Raw genomic sequence first — 20,465 nt, forward strand, 5'->3', positions numbered from 1 at the left:
CAGGATTAGACAATGCCTGTGTGGATGGAGCTATAGAACTGAATTATTAAAAATTTGAATTTATTGGAAAAACAAGTGATATGCAATAAATAAATTGACTTATAAAGAGCTTTGTACTGGGTGTTTCAGAATTAAGTCGATAAACTTTGGAAACGTGTTCCTCTGGTCAAAATAAATAAAAAAATGTATATAATGAAGTCACGGTCCGTAAAAAAGACGGTCGAGTAATAGACAGAAATTATGGGCGTGGCTTATCTCATACTACGTCACAAGATGTCTAACCATTAGAATTCATGTTTGTTTACATGCGACTTAAGTAGTAATTTTGCATTTTTCCAAGTATTTAAGTAAATCTTTCCTAGTTGTTTGGGTATTTTGCAGTAATTAGTTAGTTATTGATAATAGTTTTTAATAAGTTGATGATGTAGTGTTTAATATAAACTATTAATTTACCACGTAAAAATGCCAGGAGTGAGGTGTAGTGTTGTAATTTGCAATAATAATTATTATAGTGCTAAATAAGACAATTTAAAAAACTTTATTTAATGTGTTGCCTAAGGATAAAAGGCTGTGGAACGGTGCAAAAGACGCGATTTGTTTAATCATATAACTGGACAATACTGGACATATTTGTAGTACACATTTTAAAGACTCAAACTTTGAATGCAATCTTCAAGCAGAGCTATTAAATTTATCATCAAGAAAAAGACTATGTTAAATATGTTAAATTTCTAGTTTAATTGATTGTATTCACTTCAAAAGGACTAATTTATTGTTATTGTTGTATTACAAATTGATGTGATTGTTAGAAAAGCAATTGAAAATTATAAGTATCTATCGAAATGTGATTTTAATATTTTTGTAAACGACAATTTTTCTTAAAATTAAATGTTATGTCAAAAGTTCTGTGCGAATAACTTTTCCTCGTCTTCCTTTCCTTTTATTCCTCCATTTAACTCCGAACACCGAAAAAAATTCTTTCAAGACTAAAAACTACTGTATAGTTTACTTGTAAAAACTTAGGATTTTTTTAATTCGGAACATCAACTGTAAAAGGATAAATATGATAACTAATTGGTACGTACAAAAATAATTATGTTGCAGTGTATTATAAAGTACTTTGGTAAGTTATTTGAAATTTGACTAAAGACAAAAGCAGATACAATAAGATCATATAAATTGTACCTACACAGTTTTTATTTTGGAGCCAAGTGAATATTAAGATAGATCTAAATTGTTTATATATTCACTTCCCCTCTTCATTTTTATTAGAGTTTATGGATATTAATAGATATATGTAATAAAATTAACACAAATTTTAGGTAAAAAGACTTTAGATAGATCGAAACCGAATCATACACTACATACTTTCTTGCATCTAATGAGCTATGAATAAAATTAAAGAGAGCGATAGATCCACTTGTGTCGATCTTCCCTGTAAAAAACCATGTTGATGTTATGTTATTACATTATACTTCGCTACAAATGAGACAATTTTTTTATAAATACATTTTTCAATAATTTTGCATATTACAGTTTGAACAGTTATAGGTCTGTAATTATCAACACATGTGGTGCTATACTCTTAATCAACCTTATCGAGAGGCAGTCGACATACACTGAATTAACATTTCTCAAAGCGTTGATAGCAGTATTATAAACGTACATTGTAGTATTATTATTAAAGTTTATCCTGGACAATAATTGTCTCTTGGTGTTTTCTCGTATTTGCTTCCGCTTTATGGCATATTCAGTTTATTTAGGTTCTCTCATAAACTTGTTAATAGTTATTGGTTTTAGTTAAGGAAATATAAGTAGGCTGATTTAAATCCAATGGATTATTTTATACGGTGCAGTTAAACAAAAATTGCCAGTCGATACCTTCGAAAATGTAAGAGAAAGAATAGTCCTGGCATTTCAAGAATGAACTCCACTTCAGTGACGGTCGGCCACCAGTTTCGTAATTAGGAGAAGTCTAGTTTGCTTACAAACCCGATGCAATCATTTTGGACAAAGCACTTTCTAAAGAATTTATTATCATTTTGATAGTTATTACTTTTTCATGTTCCATTTTTAGTTATAATTTCTTGTGTTTTAACTACTTTCATTTCATGCACATTAATAAACCATCATTGCTGTTAAATGTATTATTTAATTTTATCAACAAAGTAACAGATTTAGCCATTTCGCGTGAAAAAAGTTTATGGTTAAAGTTACTGAAACCTTCGCATATCATTACCTAATACTGATATCTGAATATACCACAAAAGTATTTGAAAACTGTTCAAGTATTAAACGCTTTAAATTGAATATGCTTTACATTAATATACAAACTCTGAAAAACAAGATAAGTGAATCTGAATTTTTTCTACAAAACTATAATTTTGGTTTTCTATTTATTAACCAACATTGGTGTAAATATGACGAAATTGATTTTTTATGTATTTGTAATTACATATGGAGGGCTCAAAAACCAATTAGTGTAAGCCAGTGAATATAGAAAATGAGAACATTGGCTATTTGTAAAACTTGTAATAAAATAAGGAGATTCCCGTAAAGATATTAATAAATTATTTTTATTGAAATATAGGTAACATTTCATACATTCATACATTTCATACATATATTTCAAGCTTTAAGAAGAAACCTTCAATAGGTAACTCAATTTCCAGAGAAGTGACTTACACTGATTGGCTTCTGAGCCTTCCATATAATCTTATTTCTAGATTTTGCAGGTGCGATCATATACATTATGGGGTAGCGATATATGCTTTAAAAATGATGAATAATTATGTCTTGATGATGTAAATGATCTATCGATAGAATTTCATTGTGAAATGGTGGCTGCTGGATATCAAAATATTAGACTTATGACAGTTTACAGATCTGTAGATGGGAACTTTGATACATTGCTGGATAGACTTAATGCGGCTTAAAATTTACCAATAAGAAATAATAAATTTGTTTTTGTTACCGGTGATTTTAACGTTCATTTTTATGAAAAAAATGATGAATATGCTACTACTAATTAACATGTTTCATTCATTTGGCCCATTTCATAGATTTAAAGACCTCTAGAAAAAATAGCTGTTTTGTTAATGCAGTTGATGAATATTTTACTGTAAAAAGTAAAGTAATAGACAGCTTCTAAAACACTCGTTTATCTTGGTTTGATGACAATCTGAAGCAAATGCGCAAATTTTCTTCATGATTTTTATAAAAACAATCCCACTAAAGTAAATAGGACCATCTACAGGGTAGGAAAGTACCGTTGATCTATCTGAAGTTACGTGAGAGCGATAAAGTAAGCCATAGAAATCCATGCGATAGAGAAGGATGGCTATAATGAAGGCCTCTCATAGTCACCGCCCGTTTCACCCTTCCACAAATAAGATCCACTTCTTATTTGTGGAAGGGCGAAATGGGCGTTGACTATTAGACGCCTTCATTCTAGCCATCCTTGTCTATCACATGGATTTCTATGGCTTACTTTATCGCTCTCACGTAACTTCTGATAGACCATCAGTACTTTCCTACACTGTATAGTAACTACCGTTATCTATAACGCAAGAAAATATCAGAATCTAAGGTAAAGTTTAATAATAATTTTGTGAGGAATCATGATAATCCGCAAAAAGCAATGTGGAACATTATAAATGGTTTTAAAATTGAACCTAGCCCTACTTTTTCTACTGTTACAGCCGAAGAATTTAACAACTTCTTTGTCGATATATTTCATTAATTTACGTACTTGTAATCTGCAATTCACAGATTACCTACATAGTAGTGATGGAGAAAATAAATTTCAATTTATGGAGGTAACACCCTGGGAAGTAGCCAATGTCATTATGACTTTAAAAAATAAAAAATGTGAAGATATTTATAACCTAAATACACAAATAGTGAAAAGTATCATTAATTTAATACTAATCCCAATTACCAACTTAATTAACCTTAGTACCAAGTCGAGTATTTCTCGTACATTAATAAAGGTTTTGAAAATGGTGAATATATAGCTACACCAGTTCTTAGACTTGACAAAAGCATTTAATTGTGTATCTCATAATATTCTTGTTAGAAAGCTACAATTTTAAGGGTTTACCGAGAACAGTATACAGATGTTGAGTTCTTACTTGACAGATAGACAGCAATTAATGAATTACAGTAATGTAAAATCCGATCTGAAAACTATTAAACACAGAGTACCCCAGGGATCATTACTGGGGCCCAAACTATTTTTAGCCTATATTAATGACTTGTTGGAAAATAATGTTCTGGGAATTTTGTTTGCTGAAGACACATGTCTGTCAGTAAGAAGTAAAATAGGTACCTACTCTTAGATTTAATTAATACAATCCCTTAGACTCAGTTAACTGTTAATGAATAGTTTACCGTTAATAACCTTTGCTTAAATATATCTAAGTCCGAGACCATGATATTTTCATTGCGAGAGATTGAGTGCGAGGCTAACGCCGAGGCTGTTAAATTCTTGGAAATTTATCTGGCTTCTAGATTGATTTGGGAACATCATACTAATTATATTTGCAAAAAAATGTCGAAGAACATGTACTTACTTCATAGCCTTGCAAGAAGGATCTCAGTGAACATTCTAGTGGCAGCATATTATGGTTGTATTCATTCGTATGCACTTACTGTGTGGGATCATGCTACTTCTACTATGGATGTGCTCACGCAGCACAGAAAAGCACTTAGGATTATCTCAGGTCTTAGTTATAGAGATGACTGCAAAAATAAATTTAATAAATTAAATATTCTAACAGTTCAATCAATGTACATACTGCAATGTTTGCTATACATAAACGTAACTTAAATATTTTTTAGACTAGAAGTGAAGTTCACACTCATAATGTTAGATCTAAGGATATCCTTTCCGTAAATTTTTTGAGATTGAGTAAAACTAGAACTGGTTACATTGGTGTACATCTTTTTAATGTTATCCCATTGAATGTGAATCTGAATTACAAAATGACAAAATATCTTTTACAAAATGCCTTTTATAACATTGAACAGTTTTTAACAAGTAATTTTAACTATATTTAATTTTTTGTCCTTTTTTAATTGCCTTACTTTTATATTACTTTTGTATTTTAATTTATATAATTTTATCTCATTCTAAACCATTTATTTATATTATTGTACGGTCCCTATATAATATTGTTACTTTAATATTTTACTTTTGTCTGTATACTATTATGTTCTCTTATATACTCTTAAGGCGGGTATCCATTTGTGTCAAATGCCCCGTAACGTAACACCGAACATGTTACGTTACAGCTAGTGGAGATGGAAAATTGTTGCATCATGGTACGTGTAACAAATTTGACACGCGTAACTAATCCGGGACGAACCATCAGTTGTCGGTTTTTAGTCGTCGCATCAAAGGGATGCAACAGTACTTTCTGCCATATGTTGAAACGGGGTTACCCTTATGGTCGTAACGTTGCCTGTTGCACATGTGATTTTGTCTTATTTTTTGTTTCGTCAGTTTTTTGTATGGTCTAGGGTCAGTCTGTTTTCTGCAGTGACTAGGAAGAGTGTGTTTTTCTGTGTTTGTGCCATGAAGTGGAGTAAAGAAAAAAATTCCGAAGATTTCCGTTTCTTATTCTTCAAAATTGTATGATGAATAAAATATATGTCGCTGCTGCTAACTGCAGTTGCAGTGACGAATCCATTATTGCAGTCAGGTTCATACTGCGTGTTTATGTTCCTGTGTCGTCTCGTAAACCTTATTTTGTTACGTTACGGAATGAATGATACGACCAAAACCACACATACTTTCGCAGCGAACCGTGTCACATTTTGCAACAGGCCGTAACATGTTCATTGTTACGTTACAGAGCATTGCCACAAGTGGATACCCGCATTTACATGTTTTCAATAATTATTTTATATTAATATGATGTACTTAGTGGAATAATTTCCTGATTTTGATGTGTATAAACACTTTGTGTAATAACACTAATAGTTATAAATAAATACAAATTCTGGATTACCCATATTAACTATGCATATTTATCAATAACAAAATGATAGTAGTAAATCCAGTATTCAAAGTAAATGCAAGATGTTAATTGTCAGATCAATAGTAGAAAATAAAGAAACATATTTGAAACTATAGTAAGAATGAAAACAATTAAACTGAGAGACAAATTCTAACAAAAATCTAGTTACTTCTGGTCATGCCCGTATTATTCATTCAATTAGATTTTGAACATTGTTAACGTACAATTCGTATACACTGATTTTAATTTAAAATAATCCTTGTAGTTTAAATACTGTGAACACGCGTCCAACGTTACAAATTCACATCAACCAATCCATATCTGATAATAATGAATGTCTATCTAAATCTACGAGGTGGGCAGCAACGTAATTAGAATATTTCCGTAACTAAGTTTATGAGGTGAACTTAAATAATCTGAATTTGCCGTGAAACAGTAGCAAATAGTGGAAGACACATTGTTTGTCCAAGGTACATTAAAAAATCATACCAGTTCTCATTTTTTACAGATTCCGATGCTAGTTACTGAACTGCAAGCTACCAGAGTCGACGTTCGATCTCATTCCTTGATGTGTCCGCAGATGTCCTGTAACGATATTCGCCTTAGGTTTGATCCTCTTTGGATTTTGCCCATTTTTAGATTGTAGTCGCCTGGAACTGGTGGTCACCTTGCAGTCTGACATGGTAGTGTGTTTTTGTGTCGTGGTTTCCCAGTTCTAATTTCGTACTTTTCGGAGAAGTTTTTATTTTTCCAAATCCGAAACTGATTTTTTTAACTTTGCAGCACGTTATCGGCAACTACTCTGCCGACAGCATCGCCCTTCAATGGTATCGTCTGCTGCGTCTTCCGTGTTTGGGGGCGACTGTGAACTTCGTAGAGAACTTTGGAGATATATTCTGTGCAAAACCGTACTTATCTTATCAACTTCGACGTCAGCTGTTACATGAGTGTTGTATAATAATGAAAAGGTAATATTAACGGTCGGTGGAAGGGAGCACAAAAAAACAAACGCTTAGGTAGGGAATTCTGGAAGGAAGCCTAAATAGTCGAAGATAGGCAGTTGAAGTGAGAACAGCACGGAGTGAAAAGTAAAACGATCAGTGTAGTGTGAAAAATATAGAAGTAGTGAAAAATTAAGTGTTTAACCGGTATTAGTTAGCAGGTAATATTCTTTAAGTACTTTGTTGTTAATTGTTCTATGTAATCTTATGATTGTGATGGTTATAGATGTTTCATGATAATAATTCTTTGTATGTTTAGCTTCCATTGCTTTATGCTCAAGGGCATATATTTTTCTAAGGTAAAATTGTTATAATTATTATTAACGATTGCTCATTATTTATTTCATGTTAAAATATATATACTGTGTGAGCGCCCCGACTTTAAATAACGACTTCTTTGTTTCACATCTAACTTGTTTTTGTCATGATTACGTTATACAAAAAACATAGATGTTTCATAATAATAATTCTGTATATGTTTGGCCTTCATTGTCTTACGCTCAGGGGCGTATATTTTTCTAATATAAAATTGTTACAATTATTATTAAAGATTGCTCATTATTTATTACATGTTAAAATATGTATATTGTCGTGACTGCCCAGATATTGCATTAACGACTTCTTTGTTTCACATTTAACTTGTTTTATCATGATTAGGTTGTTCTTTGATTTCTTGTGCTCACTTTATGTCTATACGAGCCTTGTTGAGTTTAACCAACATTTTCGCCCGTGCGGAACGAATCTGGATTAAGCTCGATTGCCTCCCGTATGGGACTCCAGTGTTATGAAGGATCTTCCGAAATCTCATCTATAGCTGGATTGCCTCCCGTATGGGACTCCAGTACCTTCCGGCTCTGCCGGCTAACTAACACCAAACCTCTTCAGTTTTACTTGGAAGTGTGTATGACTAATATGAGGTAAAAGATGACATTTAGTAACACATTAAATGACACAGGTCTTATTTATCATTAGCAAAGGATCTTAATTTGTACCTTTGGTTGGCGGTTGTTTTGTATTTGTATTTGGGTGGTAAGAGCAACGATCGTGGGTTTCTCTGCCATGCTCTTTCCCCGCAGGAGCTCTAGGTGAGCCTGGCATTTTATGTTAAATGGTTGTTAATGTTTTTGTTGTTCTTTCTATTTGTCACATGTTTGATTTGAAGACTGTTGTATGTAAATAATAAAGTTAGGTGTATTTACTCTGCTTTTGTTTTATAAAATTAAACCAAACATCCCCTCAAAAAAAGCCAGCGCTTTCCGGTCAATTAAAAAAATATATGTATACAACGTAGGTATTCCTTATGACGATCACATATCTCTGGCCACAACTACGTTTACGTTTATTTTTTATCGAACCTGGGGTTGTTATACTACAATTCGAAAATATTATTTTTCGGCGTCGCACGTTCTGCTTCTCGTGGAAAAAAGTTTGGATCTCCTCGAACATGTGTTCCTACTTTGGCAGGGATTCGCCCTGCATAGAGTGATTCAAGTCGGTTTCGTGATTTCTGTTAGAAAGTTTAATAAAAATTTGTAATCCGCTCGAAACTTGAATATGACAGTCTGGTGCAAGACGAGGATGTATTTAATTCAATGGGTGTCTTGAGTTAGCACTGTGGCGCGAAGCGCGGTATTATGTGCTATAAACAACTTGGAGCGTCTGAAAAATTAGTTCTTAGCAAAGGATTAAATTATACTCTAACACAAAAAAATGTTCCTAAATTTGACATAATAACACCAATAAATAGACCACACAAAAATTGCCATTAAACATAACAAATGAATACAGAATTAGATCAAAAATTGAACTCGAGAAAAAATATATAATTAGAAATAATTTTTCATTAAAAGAAAAGAAATCTATATATTCATTAAAAATGGAAAATAATATTAAAATTTTGCCAGTTGATAAAGATAATGCTTATTTTAAACAAAACAACTTACGGTCCAAATATATCTAATTTAATTAATGTAGGAAATTATACAAAATTAAATAAAGACATATAATGAGAGAAACATTTTAAATCCACATTGTAGTAAACCACGACACTTTTATAATTTACAAAAAAAATTCATAAACTTGATATTCCTTTAGACCAATAGTTAGTTCCATTAATTCGCCTTAATATTGAAAAATTGACAAAATATTTATTGGAAATTATTAAACCTTTATTTGGACATTCTTACTCATTAAAAATAGTATTTTGGAAGAACTTTCTTTAAATAATTTTAATAGTCANATATTCCTTTAGACCAATAGTTAGTTCCATTAATTCGCCTTAATATTGAAAAATTGACAAAATATTTATTGGAAATTATTAAACCTTTATTTGGACATTCTTACTCATTAAAAATAGTATTTTGGAAGAACTTTCTTTAAATAATTTTAATAGTCATTTAATAATACGTAAGCTTTGATGTGATTAGTTATTCACTAATGTACCAGTAAATAAAACATTGATTATTTTCAAAAATAAATTAGAAAATAATAGCAATTTGGCAAGTAGAACGAACATAAGTATAGGATGTATAATGGAATTATTAAGTTTATGTATAAAAACTACATATTTTCTATTAAATAATAAATTTTATCAACAAGAGTTCGGGATGGCAATGGAGTCTTCATTATCACCAATTTTAAGTAATATATTTATGGATTTCTTTAAAGAAAACTATGTTAACAATTTAAATAAAAAGCCCTCTGTTTGGTGGAGATATGTATACGATATTTTTGCAATCTGGCCTTTTATCATTGAAGAATTAAATATATTTCTAGATAATATTAATAACAAGGAACCAACAATTAAATTTACTTTAGAAATAGAAAGCAATAATTCATTAACCTTTTTAGATATTTTAATTTAAAATAATGGCAATTATTTAGAAACAAGTGTTTATAGAAAACCAACTCACAGTAACATATACATAAATTTTAATTCAAATCATCATACTGATGGTGTAGTTAAATATTTGTATGATAGAACCAAATTAGTTTCCTCAAAAAAAGAAATGTTTAATAATGAGTTAAAACTCATAAGGAATGTACTAATAAATAATCAATACCCTAAGAATTTTGTTATAACAGTCTTTAGAGATATTGAAAATAAGACAAGTTTTATTAGACAACAAAAAGGAATTACATTAGAACAGTTTTTCAGACAACTAATAATTTACGAAGTTTATTATCAAAGTCACGCCCAAATAATGTTTTTCAAAATTAAAAAAATTGTATTTATAGCACTCCTTGTGAATGCAATAAACATTATGTTGGAGAGACTTCTCGACCTGTGAATATTAGAATAAATGAACACAAAAATTACATTAAAAACCAGAATTTGAAAAAGGAAGATAATACCGTTAAAAGAAAATTAAAAGAAACCACGATTATTTTGTTGAATGGTGATAGATGTGTATCAAATTATTCTGAGAACTTGGATCCTTGCTGGCTACAGATTCTAATAGTCCAAGCATTCTGTCACGGATTAACATTAAATTTGCAGAAATTATTACCCGGAGAAAAAAATATGACTATATAGAAAATATAGACGACGAACAAGAAAATGAATCAAAAGACAATCCGATAAAGAAAAGAAGAATTTCATTCGATAAATAATTTTATCTATATAAGATACTTGTTTGTTTGTTCCTGTGGAAGGAAAAATATCATCCCTACAAAATTCAACTTGTGCAGGAACTCAATGAAGACNAATAATTTTATAGATATTTTATACATAGTTGTATAATTATTAAATATTTTTGTAAATAAATTAAATTCTTTAAACTTATTTTACACCAAAATTAATTAATTATTGAAATGATGAAGTAATTGTTAAAAAGCCAGCAACAAGTACAACGTCAGTGTGATTAGTGAAGCAAAAAAATTAAGGTATTACACGAAAAATACTGTAATATTATTAATTATTAAAATGACGATAAATGCAAAAAAATGTAAATTAAATAAAAACTAAACATTTACGGGACTATTTTGCTTCAAAGGCGAAAATGACTGTATTATTCGTGTTTAGCTACCCCAGATTAAGTATAAAAGAATTTTTGTACGTGGTCCAGAAGCCGAGGTATCAAATCATGACTGCACGTCATCAGTTTTCCGAACGAGCGTGCGCCGCTTCCCCCTACTTCTCCGTCCGCTCCAGCTGACGCACTCAGCGCTTGTACGCTTCAGTTTATTACTCAATTACTAATACTAAAAATCAAGTAAACATATCCTGCTATTTTTTTTTTTATATAAGTNCCGCTCCAGCTGACGCACTCAGCGCTTGTACGCTTCAGTTTATTACTCAATTACTAATACTAAAAATCAAGTAAACATATCCTGCTATTTTTTTTTAATATATAAGTATTCAATATAACCTCCATCAAGCGCATCGCTGTAAAATGTTAACTGCGTCCTCTAAATTTTTTTTAAATAAAAAAATTATCTCGGCTCCAGAAGGTCGTAGAAAAACATTTTTTTTTAATTTGTGAAAAAATGCCAGCAGTTTCTTTCTTTAAAAGTCATTTTCATAAAATAAAAATTGAAATTGTTATTTGAAAAAAACATACCCAAAAAAGTACAACTTTTGATCCTTAAAATTAATAAAATCGTCAACAGCAAACCGTTAAAAATAACGATTTGAAACAAGAGTACCTTTTTAACGTAAAACAGTTCGGCAAAACGGAATTTGCTGTCCAATTTGTTAAAAAGTCAAAGCTGAAAAAGTTACACACGCAAAGTACCAAGGGCCCCCCCGTACCCACCCCAATGGACCTTGTGGAAATAAATGGATTAGTCCATCAAATTGCTCATCAAAATTTAGCTGTGTATACCAAATTTCATTCATTTATCACAACGCGATTGAGAGATATTGTAAAAAAATTATTTCCATTCCTCCCTCTTCAATGGGTCCCTGTGCCCTTAGGAAGCATTTCCGGACCCATGTTCATATGAACTTTTTTACTTAGTTTTGATCATAGAATCGGCCTGTTCAGGGTTGGCAGCTAATTATGAGACACCCTGTATGCAGGGTGTCCCTGAAAAGGGTGGACAACGCTTGACCACAGGTTCTTTGGATGAAAATAAGACTATTTAGCCTACCTTACCTATATACAAAAGTGCACGCCTACTGAGATATAGCCTTCTAAATATAGAATAGATAACCTATTTTTTTCAAATAATTTGAAAACAATTTTTCTTAGAAACTTCAAATTTGGTACACTTATTTTTTATATAAGGACAATGTAAATATAGCATTTGGAGAGAATACATATACAGGATGTTCTATTTCTAGTGCCTGTGCGCCACTGGATATCCCGTAACTTTTTTGTGCGTATGCCAATGACGATAGAATTTATATTTTTAAAAATAAGCACTATTTTAGAAGATTTTTTTGCTCTTACAAAATTTCGATATCGTTTATGGACTTCTAGTAAAATTCATTAAATATAGGCAAAAATTCCGATTTATAAAAAATAATTTATAACTGCAGCCTCAAAGCAGGGAATAATACAAAACGTCACATTAAAAAAATAACTACCCATTTTTGGTATTAGTATTATCAATCAATAAAATAAAAATCAACACTAATATTTTAAATAAACAATATCAACTAATAATGTAAGAAAGTCAACATTAACATTTTAAATAAACTGATATTTGTAATCACATTATAATAATATTACAGTAAATGCTCAAAGTTACTTTCTTGTTCTTAAATGCAAACATTAGTTCTGCGAAAATTAGAAATTATCCAATAATTGTGCATTACCTCTCATAACACTAATTTCATGTTGTATTCTTTCCCATATTCGTTTTCTGTATTTACTGAAAAGTTATTTTAAACTGTGGTCCTCAACGCTCCCCAAATGAAATAATTACATTGGTTTAGGTCCGGGGATCGAGGTGACCATTTTAAAGGGGCATTATTTCCTCTACCTATCCACCTGTTAGACCTTTAATAACCTGTAATACCTACCTGTACCCTGTAATACCTGTAACCTGTAATAACTGGTATTTTAATACTCTATTAAAGGAACTTTTTGAAAGCTGCTAAATGTCTTTTATTTACTTGAGGAATTTCTTCGACCCTTTCCAAAATTTGATCCTCCAGCTGAATAATTCCTGCCGTACATTATCCACGATTTAATATTACAAATAAAAAACGTCCTGTTTCCCTAAGGCGTCTCTCCACATTAGCAAATGTTTTGTGATTTGGAGTTCTTCGATTAGGAAATCTTTTAGCATATGTTCGAACTGTAGCACAACAATTTCCTTCACACTAACCCAAAACTACTAACATATCAGTTTGTTCAGCAAAAGTATAAATTGCAATAAAAAACAAAGTAAGCTAAAATTAAATCACAGCTAGCTTGACACAGAACCTTTTAATTATTGTTATGAATTTGTTTCTCTGTTATATGGCACCTCGTACTAGAATGTTCTATTTATCTTAAACTGATTTTATATTATTTAATGTGTAAAAAATGCCAATTTTACTCGAAATCCATAAACGATATCAAAATTTTGTAAGAGGCAAAAAATCTTCTAAAATAGTGCTTATTTTTAAAAATATAAATTCTGTCGTCATTGGCGTACATACAAAAAAGTTACGGGATAGCCAGTGGCGCACAGGCACTAGAAAGAGAACATCCTGTATATGTATTCTCACCAAATTCTATATTTTCATTGCCCTTATATAAAAAATATGTGTACCAAATTTGAAGTTTCTAAGAAAAACAGTTTTCAAATTATTTGAAAAAAACTAGGTTATCTGTTCTATATTTAGAAGGCTATATCTCAGTAGACGTGAACTTTTGTTAGGCTAAATAGTCTTGTTTTCAAACCTGTGGTCAAGCGTTGTCCATCCTTTTCAGGGACACCCTGTATATAGAAAGAGACAAAATTTAAACTTTCAAAGCTATTAAAACAAAGTCAAAAAATGTTCAGAAGACGAAAACAGTGAATTTTCGAAAGGTTAACGACCTTTTTAATGTGCGCAATATTTTCATAAAAATAACCCTTGACTGATCAATTTGGTGCAAGGGTTTATTTAAATATTTTATTTTTAAATATTCTCACCCAAAAAATAAAGAAAAAAACGAATACTATGCTAGAAATAAATAATTTCAGACAATATCCAAATAGCTTAGAATAACCGCTACAAAGCTCTTATATTTAGCACTTTCTTTTATCTCACCAAAAATGACAGATGTAGATGAGTGCAAAATATAGAAATTCATAATGTGCACGAAACATTCCGACAGCTCTATTTTTGTTTGTCAAATAAATGTATACACTGGGAATTTACCTTTCTTTTTATAGGTTCGAAAACGTAACGTTGTTACGTTTTATGTAACAAATGCATTGTCTATGAATTAAGATTATATATTTTAATGGGTATGTCATACGGTATTAAAGAGAAACTAGAAATGGACACATCTAGTCCGGGTATTATTTTAGTGTACACTAAATTAATCCTAACAAAATTAAGTAATCTTATAAAAAACATGTTGTAACTCGTTCTTTTGCTCGTTAATAATGGTAAAGTATTAACGAATTTGAATTGAAATTATTGTTATCTACAGACGAGGTATTAACGTGGCTCCCACCACACTAAATTGTAGACATTATTTTAACAAAACCTATTGTAGCAACTAATACAAATTTAAATAGTACCAATGAGGTGCAATAACATACTGAAACTGAATGGAATTTTGTATTTGGATGAGAACAATATTTTCATAACATTAACTTTTATATAAAATATTATTTTTATCACTTTATCTTTCACGTTTACTTACTTATGAAGGTCTAGATCTATCAGTTAGAGAAATGTATAAATTATTAAAATAAAATTGGAATACATACGTCTAGGAGCCGATTTTTCCTTAAGTGTAACAAAATGTTGAAACTAGTGCCTGAAATTACTTCATAGGAATATTGTTTTCAATTTTTTTTAAAATCACAGATTAACGTGAATATATGAGAGAGTAGCTAACTGTGAACAGTTTTATCCAATCATCCCGAAAACTTACTATTGGCATTGAAAACATTATTTTTTTTTTATTTATCGGTGCCTATCTTTTGAAGATATTTGGTTAATTAAATTTTTCCTACAATAATTTGTAGTAAGTAAAAAATAATTATTCAGTGTTGACGAATTTTTTTTATAGTAGTTGTTAAAGTTTGTGGTTCTTCTTTCCGTACCTAATCAGGGGATTACTGGCATGTATACCGAGATAGTCAGTTATTGCCTACGGTGTTGGGGATCTTGCCTCCTTGTCGCTTGCAAAGAATCGAAGGGGATTTTGGGACCTCCTTCATCTCACCAACATTATTGGATGCTTGAGTTAGAATGCGTCGCGCTGGTCGATCGTCCTCCATCAGTTGCGAAGCGTTTTGGTAAGACCCACGCTCAAATTCATTCTCCATGAACTCTTGATACACTCTCGGGATGTTATTGGAACCTTTTAGCATTAAAATAGTTTTTTTTACACTTCGAGTGTGTATGTGTGTGTGTATCATCATCAACTCTGTTATTACAAATGAAACACTCTGTATATTTTTGCATTTTTTAATTCTACGGTAAATTCTAGACTAATTTCATATTAGGTACTATAGTCCAAAATGTGATAGTTTTTAAGTTATTACCAATTTTCGAAAAAAATTGAGGAATGCAGGTGAGTTTTGAAAACAGAATAACTCCGACGTTTAGCTTCATTTATTAATTTGGCATGGATAATTTAAAGGCAATGGAATTCAACCAGTTTATGTCTTTGCAAAAATTCATACAGAGTGTTTAAGAACGTGGGGTCAATATTTTGACGTTAAAGTTGAATTTATTCAAATATTCCAAATGATATAACCTGTATATTATTACATTAATGGATGCATTATTAAATTTACTTTAAAATGTTCCCTATACCCAAAATTAACAGTTCTTGTGTGAATTGGAAATTATTGATTTTTTTAACACAGAAAAATCTACGGTGGATTAAAGAATGAACTTTTATTATCGTTATACCTTCATCAAAAACAATAATTCAGTATATTAAATTAAACAAGGCGATGGATCCCTCAATTTTTTTTCGAAAATAATAACTTGAAAACTGTCACTTTTTGGCCTATAGTACCTTATATGAAAATAGTCTAGAATTTGCCGTAGAATTAAAAAATGTATAAATATACAGAGTGTTCCGTTTGAAATAACAGAGTTGATGATGAATTCCTTTATAACCGGAAGTGCGAGGAAGTTGAAACTATTTTCATTGAAGAGATCTTTTTTATAAACCCCTGTATACAAATTTTCAGATTTCAATTCTGACTACTTTTTGAGATAATCTTACTGGGCCCTCTTCATGAGACACCCTGTATACATGGTGTTTCTGAAATAAATGCTTTCCAGAGGGCACGAAAATGAGCAACTTTTATTAAGCAACTGATGGTCTAAAAGATTACGTTATATATTGAAAAAGAAATAAAGGTTTAAACAAATTTAAAGCCGACCCTGGTGCGGCACCCAGCCGTAGGTACCTTTGATATCGAAGTTGCCGCGCGCCGAAGTACGAAAGCGCTGATGGAGGTTTTGACGGTTTTAAATATTATGTTCGAAAATGCTCAAATTTATTCAAATTTCGTTTAAAAGTAACATAAGCATTAAACGAATAAACGAACAATACACCAAAACACCACACACACAAAAATAAAAAAATGTTGTTTTCATGTGCTAATAAACATGCATCCAATTGACGGTTAAAATTAGTCCGCATACGTGCAAATATTCCCGGCATTTGTCGAATTTCTTTAGCTGCAGTAAAAATACGCTGTTGCAGATTTGCTGCATCGACAATAGGCGTTCGGTATACATTTTGTTTCATACACCCGCAAACAAAATGTCCAAAGGGTTCACATCCAGACCTCGTGCTGGTCAACGTACAAGGCCAATGCATCCTATACACCTTTCCGGAAAGTTGGTATGTATGCACAATCTGCACGACAAACATGGGGAGGGGCATCATCATGCATGAAGAACATTTGGGCACGGATTTGTCTTCCAACAAATGGTAAGGCGTTTGTTAAAAACTCTAAATAAGCAGCACCATTTAAACGTACAGGTAACACTATACCGACCGAGTAATATGTCACCAAAAACAACACACAATTTAGTATGCCGTCTCTAGTAAAACAACATTCCTTCTTAAAAAGCACCTTATAAAATCCGGATCTTCTTCTATTTGATGTCGAAACTACTGGCAAAATTCCAGATGAGGCTGAAAATCATTGTTATTTAATGCCTGAAACCTTTGTACATGATAGGGGTGTAAAAATTGTTCCAGTAGTACACGCCACTCGCCTCGAATCTACCTCAATGAGGTTTATATTTTTTTTTGTTATCGAAAACATGTTGAGGTCTTTCCCGTCCACGACCTTCATATGTCAGGTAGACATTTCTGGTGTCCCGTAACCTTTGAACTGCTTTTCGCGTGCACAAAATGCACAGGCTCGGCTTACATTTATGATAAATTTTCTTAATTAATTTTCTCGAAAACAGTAGCATTTAGACCACCAGTTGTTTAATAAAAGTTGCTCATTTTCGTGCCCTCTATCGCCCTTTTCAAGGGACGCACTTATTTCAGGAACACTCTGTATAGTACTATCTCTTGGGATTTACTTTGCCTAGCGCTAGTTTGAGATCTCCCGAGAGTGCTTGGAATTTGAAAGATACTTAGAGTTTCATTTTTGTAGGCTTCCTTAGAGAACCTGGCTTGGTAGTTTATTGATGTATCCCGTAAGATCTCCGCTGCAGGTTCAGAAATTCCTGTGCGGTTTGACAAATAGATATGTGGTCTAGGCCGGGAGCAACGTGCTTGCAAAGAGAAAGAATAGATGTTTTCAACAAATTGTAAAAATTTGGAGTGTACTAAACGTACTGGCCAGGTATCCGTCCCTGGTTAATATAAGTTGTTAGGTATCAGGGTCGACGTTCGAACACATGCGATGATGAGTCCGCAGAGACTCTGCAGTAGTTCCCGCCTCAGATGTAGAAATTGGGTTACTTAGGATTTTACCCATTTTTAGAATTTGTTCACCTCGAACGAGTCGACCTGTGTGGTAGTTTGTTTTATGTTGCAGCATGGTTTGAGTTTCGTAATATTTGGAGAATTTTTCAGTTTCCGCAATTCGAAACTGAGTTGATTTTTAGATGTTCGCCGCGTATCGTCGGAGGTCGTTCTATCTACGGTAGTGATCGGAAACGACTGGGTGCTTCATGGAAGATTTCTTAGAAAATTTTTGAAAATAGATCACTCTCTGCTAGTAGATAGAAACCAACGCTTTATGCCAGTAGGCTGTGAGTAGCAAGGATATTTAAAATATGAGTTATACTTTATAGGTTATGTCTCACCCATCGACAAAAAAGTATTTCAAATACCGTTCAACAGTTCATCAAATCAATTTCTTCGTATCTTAAAATTATTTTCAATTATGCAAAGTTCCCCATTTCTCCTAGACATTGCCTAACTTCATATTTTCAAACGGAACACTGTATATTATTGTATATAACAAGAATTGAGTCTAAAACATAGCATTTTGGTATTATTTGATATTTTTAAGAAAATGACATTGGTAGTACCCGCAAAAATATCAAATATCTCCTAAACTTAAACATAACACCAAGTGATTTTACAATTCGTTCAAGGTTGACAAAACGTGTTTTCTGTAATATTTACTTAATAATAATTACGGACTTTAGAAGTTCAAAGTTTTAAATCACTAATATGATTTTTTCGAATGGAATATTAAAATAATGACAGATGCTAAATTTAATTTTAACTTTACTGAGGAGTCTATTTCTTATAATTTGTGAGATTTTTGCGAATTTTCGCATTTTCTAATAACAATACAACTGACAAAAAGACATGTACTTTTAACATATTTTAATAAAATCGAAACAAAATTAAATCAATTAAAAAAATAATATTACTTCTTTAACCCCATCAGTTTTTTTACATATGAAAATTAAACATGTCAGGTAAGTAATTTTCGACTATTGAGTATAAAAAATGCTAAAATGCAACTAAAAGTTCCTTCCAACGGCCTCAAGACAGATGTTTCTGAAAACAAAATTCGGTACATACTTGTGAATTACATGTTTTATCCTATGTTTGCAACAACAATTACTTTCAATAAATCTAACAACGAATTGATATCCTTACCTTAAATTATTATCACATAAATATATCAGTTCCACGTATCTTGAAAAACAGTTTTTCATATATTTTTGTAATTTCCTTTTAATATCGGACATCCATGTTTCGTAAGTCGTTTTCTTATAATGCTGTTATAATCTATAACAGTTTAGAAAAAATCTAACACTTATTCAATTTAAAAAAATGTGTAAACTGCATTTTCTCAAAATGCTGAAACTTGCCTTTATTCTATATTTTGTTGCGTCTAGTTTTATAGTGTAACTAATCTGTTTTAAGTTTTATATCCATTTTTTTAATTTTGTTTTTGTCAATTAATTTTAACTAGCAACCCGCCCCGGCTTCGCACGGGCAAATATAAAATAGCCTATGTTACTCCGAGGAGATGTAGCTTTCGGTAAAATTGGTTGAGTAGTTTTTGAGTTAAATCGTAACAAACAAAAAATCAATCATCTTTCATCTAATGCGACCCTAATATTAATTTTAAAATAATTCACGATATATCTATATACCTAAAGACAACAAACGAACTCAAAACTAAAAATGCAAAACCTTTAAATTTAAAACAATATAGGTAACTACCAACAATGTGAAAACAAAACGAATTAAATTAAAGTACCTATGTTCAGGACTATCAATTTTAATTAATAAGTAAGTAGTTAGGTATCTAACTACCTAAAGAAAACAAACACGAAACAAAAATGCGACTATGAAGTTTTAAATGATTCACAATAAGAAAAAAACAAACAAATTATTAAAACTCAATGAAATAAAAGTATGTTTGCAAGTATCTATGTATGTTCCGACTACCTAAAGACAACAAATACAAAACAAAAATGTGACCTTAAAATATCGAACGCAATTATAACTTTCCAACAACACCCAGAAAGAAAACACAGTCGTCAGTCGTCACCTCCATTCGCTCCAAGTCAGTTTATTAAAGGATCACGCGCGCGTTATCGTTCGGCTTATTAGCTAAACAGTAGGCAAGACGGTGCGGGGGGAGGGTCGGCGATCGCATCAAGCGAAGCGAGGCGCTTGAATTTTATTCTCGCGTCCGTAATTTTTTTGCGATTACTCCTAAGATATTCATTTAAATTATATGGTGTAAAAGAGTAAAATAATGTGCATGAAATGCTTAAAGCCTCTAACTTATTTAAAATGATAAGGATTAATACCGTATTTGTGTAAATAGCTTTTACATTACCGCTTTATAATTGCCAATTTTTTAAAGTATTAAA

Source organism: Anoplophora glabripennis, unplaced genomic scaffold, assembly GCF_000390285.2.
Source record: "Anoplophora glabripennis isolate ALB-LARVAE unplaced genomic scaffold, Agla_2.0 scaffold681, whole genome shotgun sequence".
Taxonomy (NCBI): domain Eukaryota; kingdom Metazoa; phylum Arthropoda; class Insecta; order Coleoptera; family Cerambycidae; genus Anoplophora; species Anoplophora glabripennis.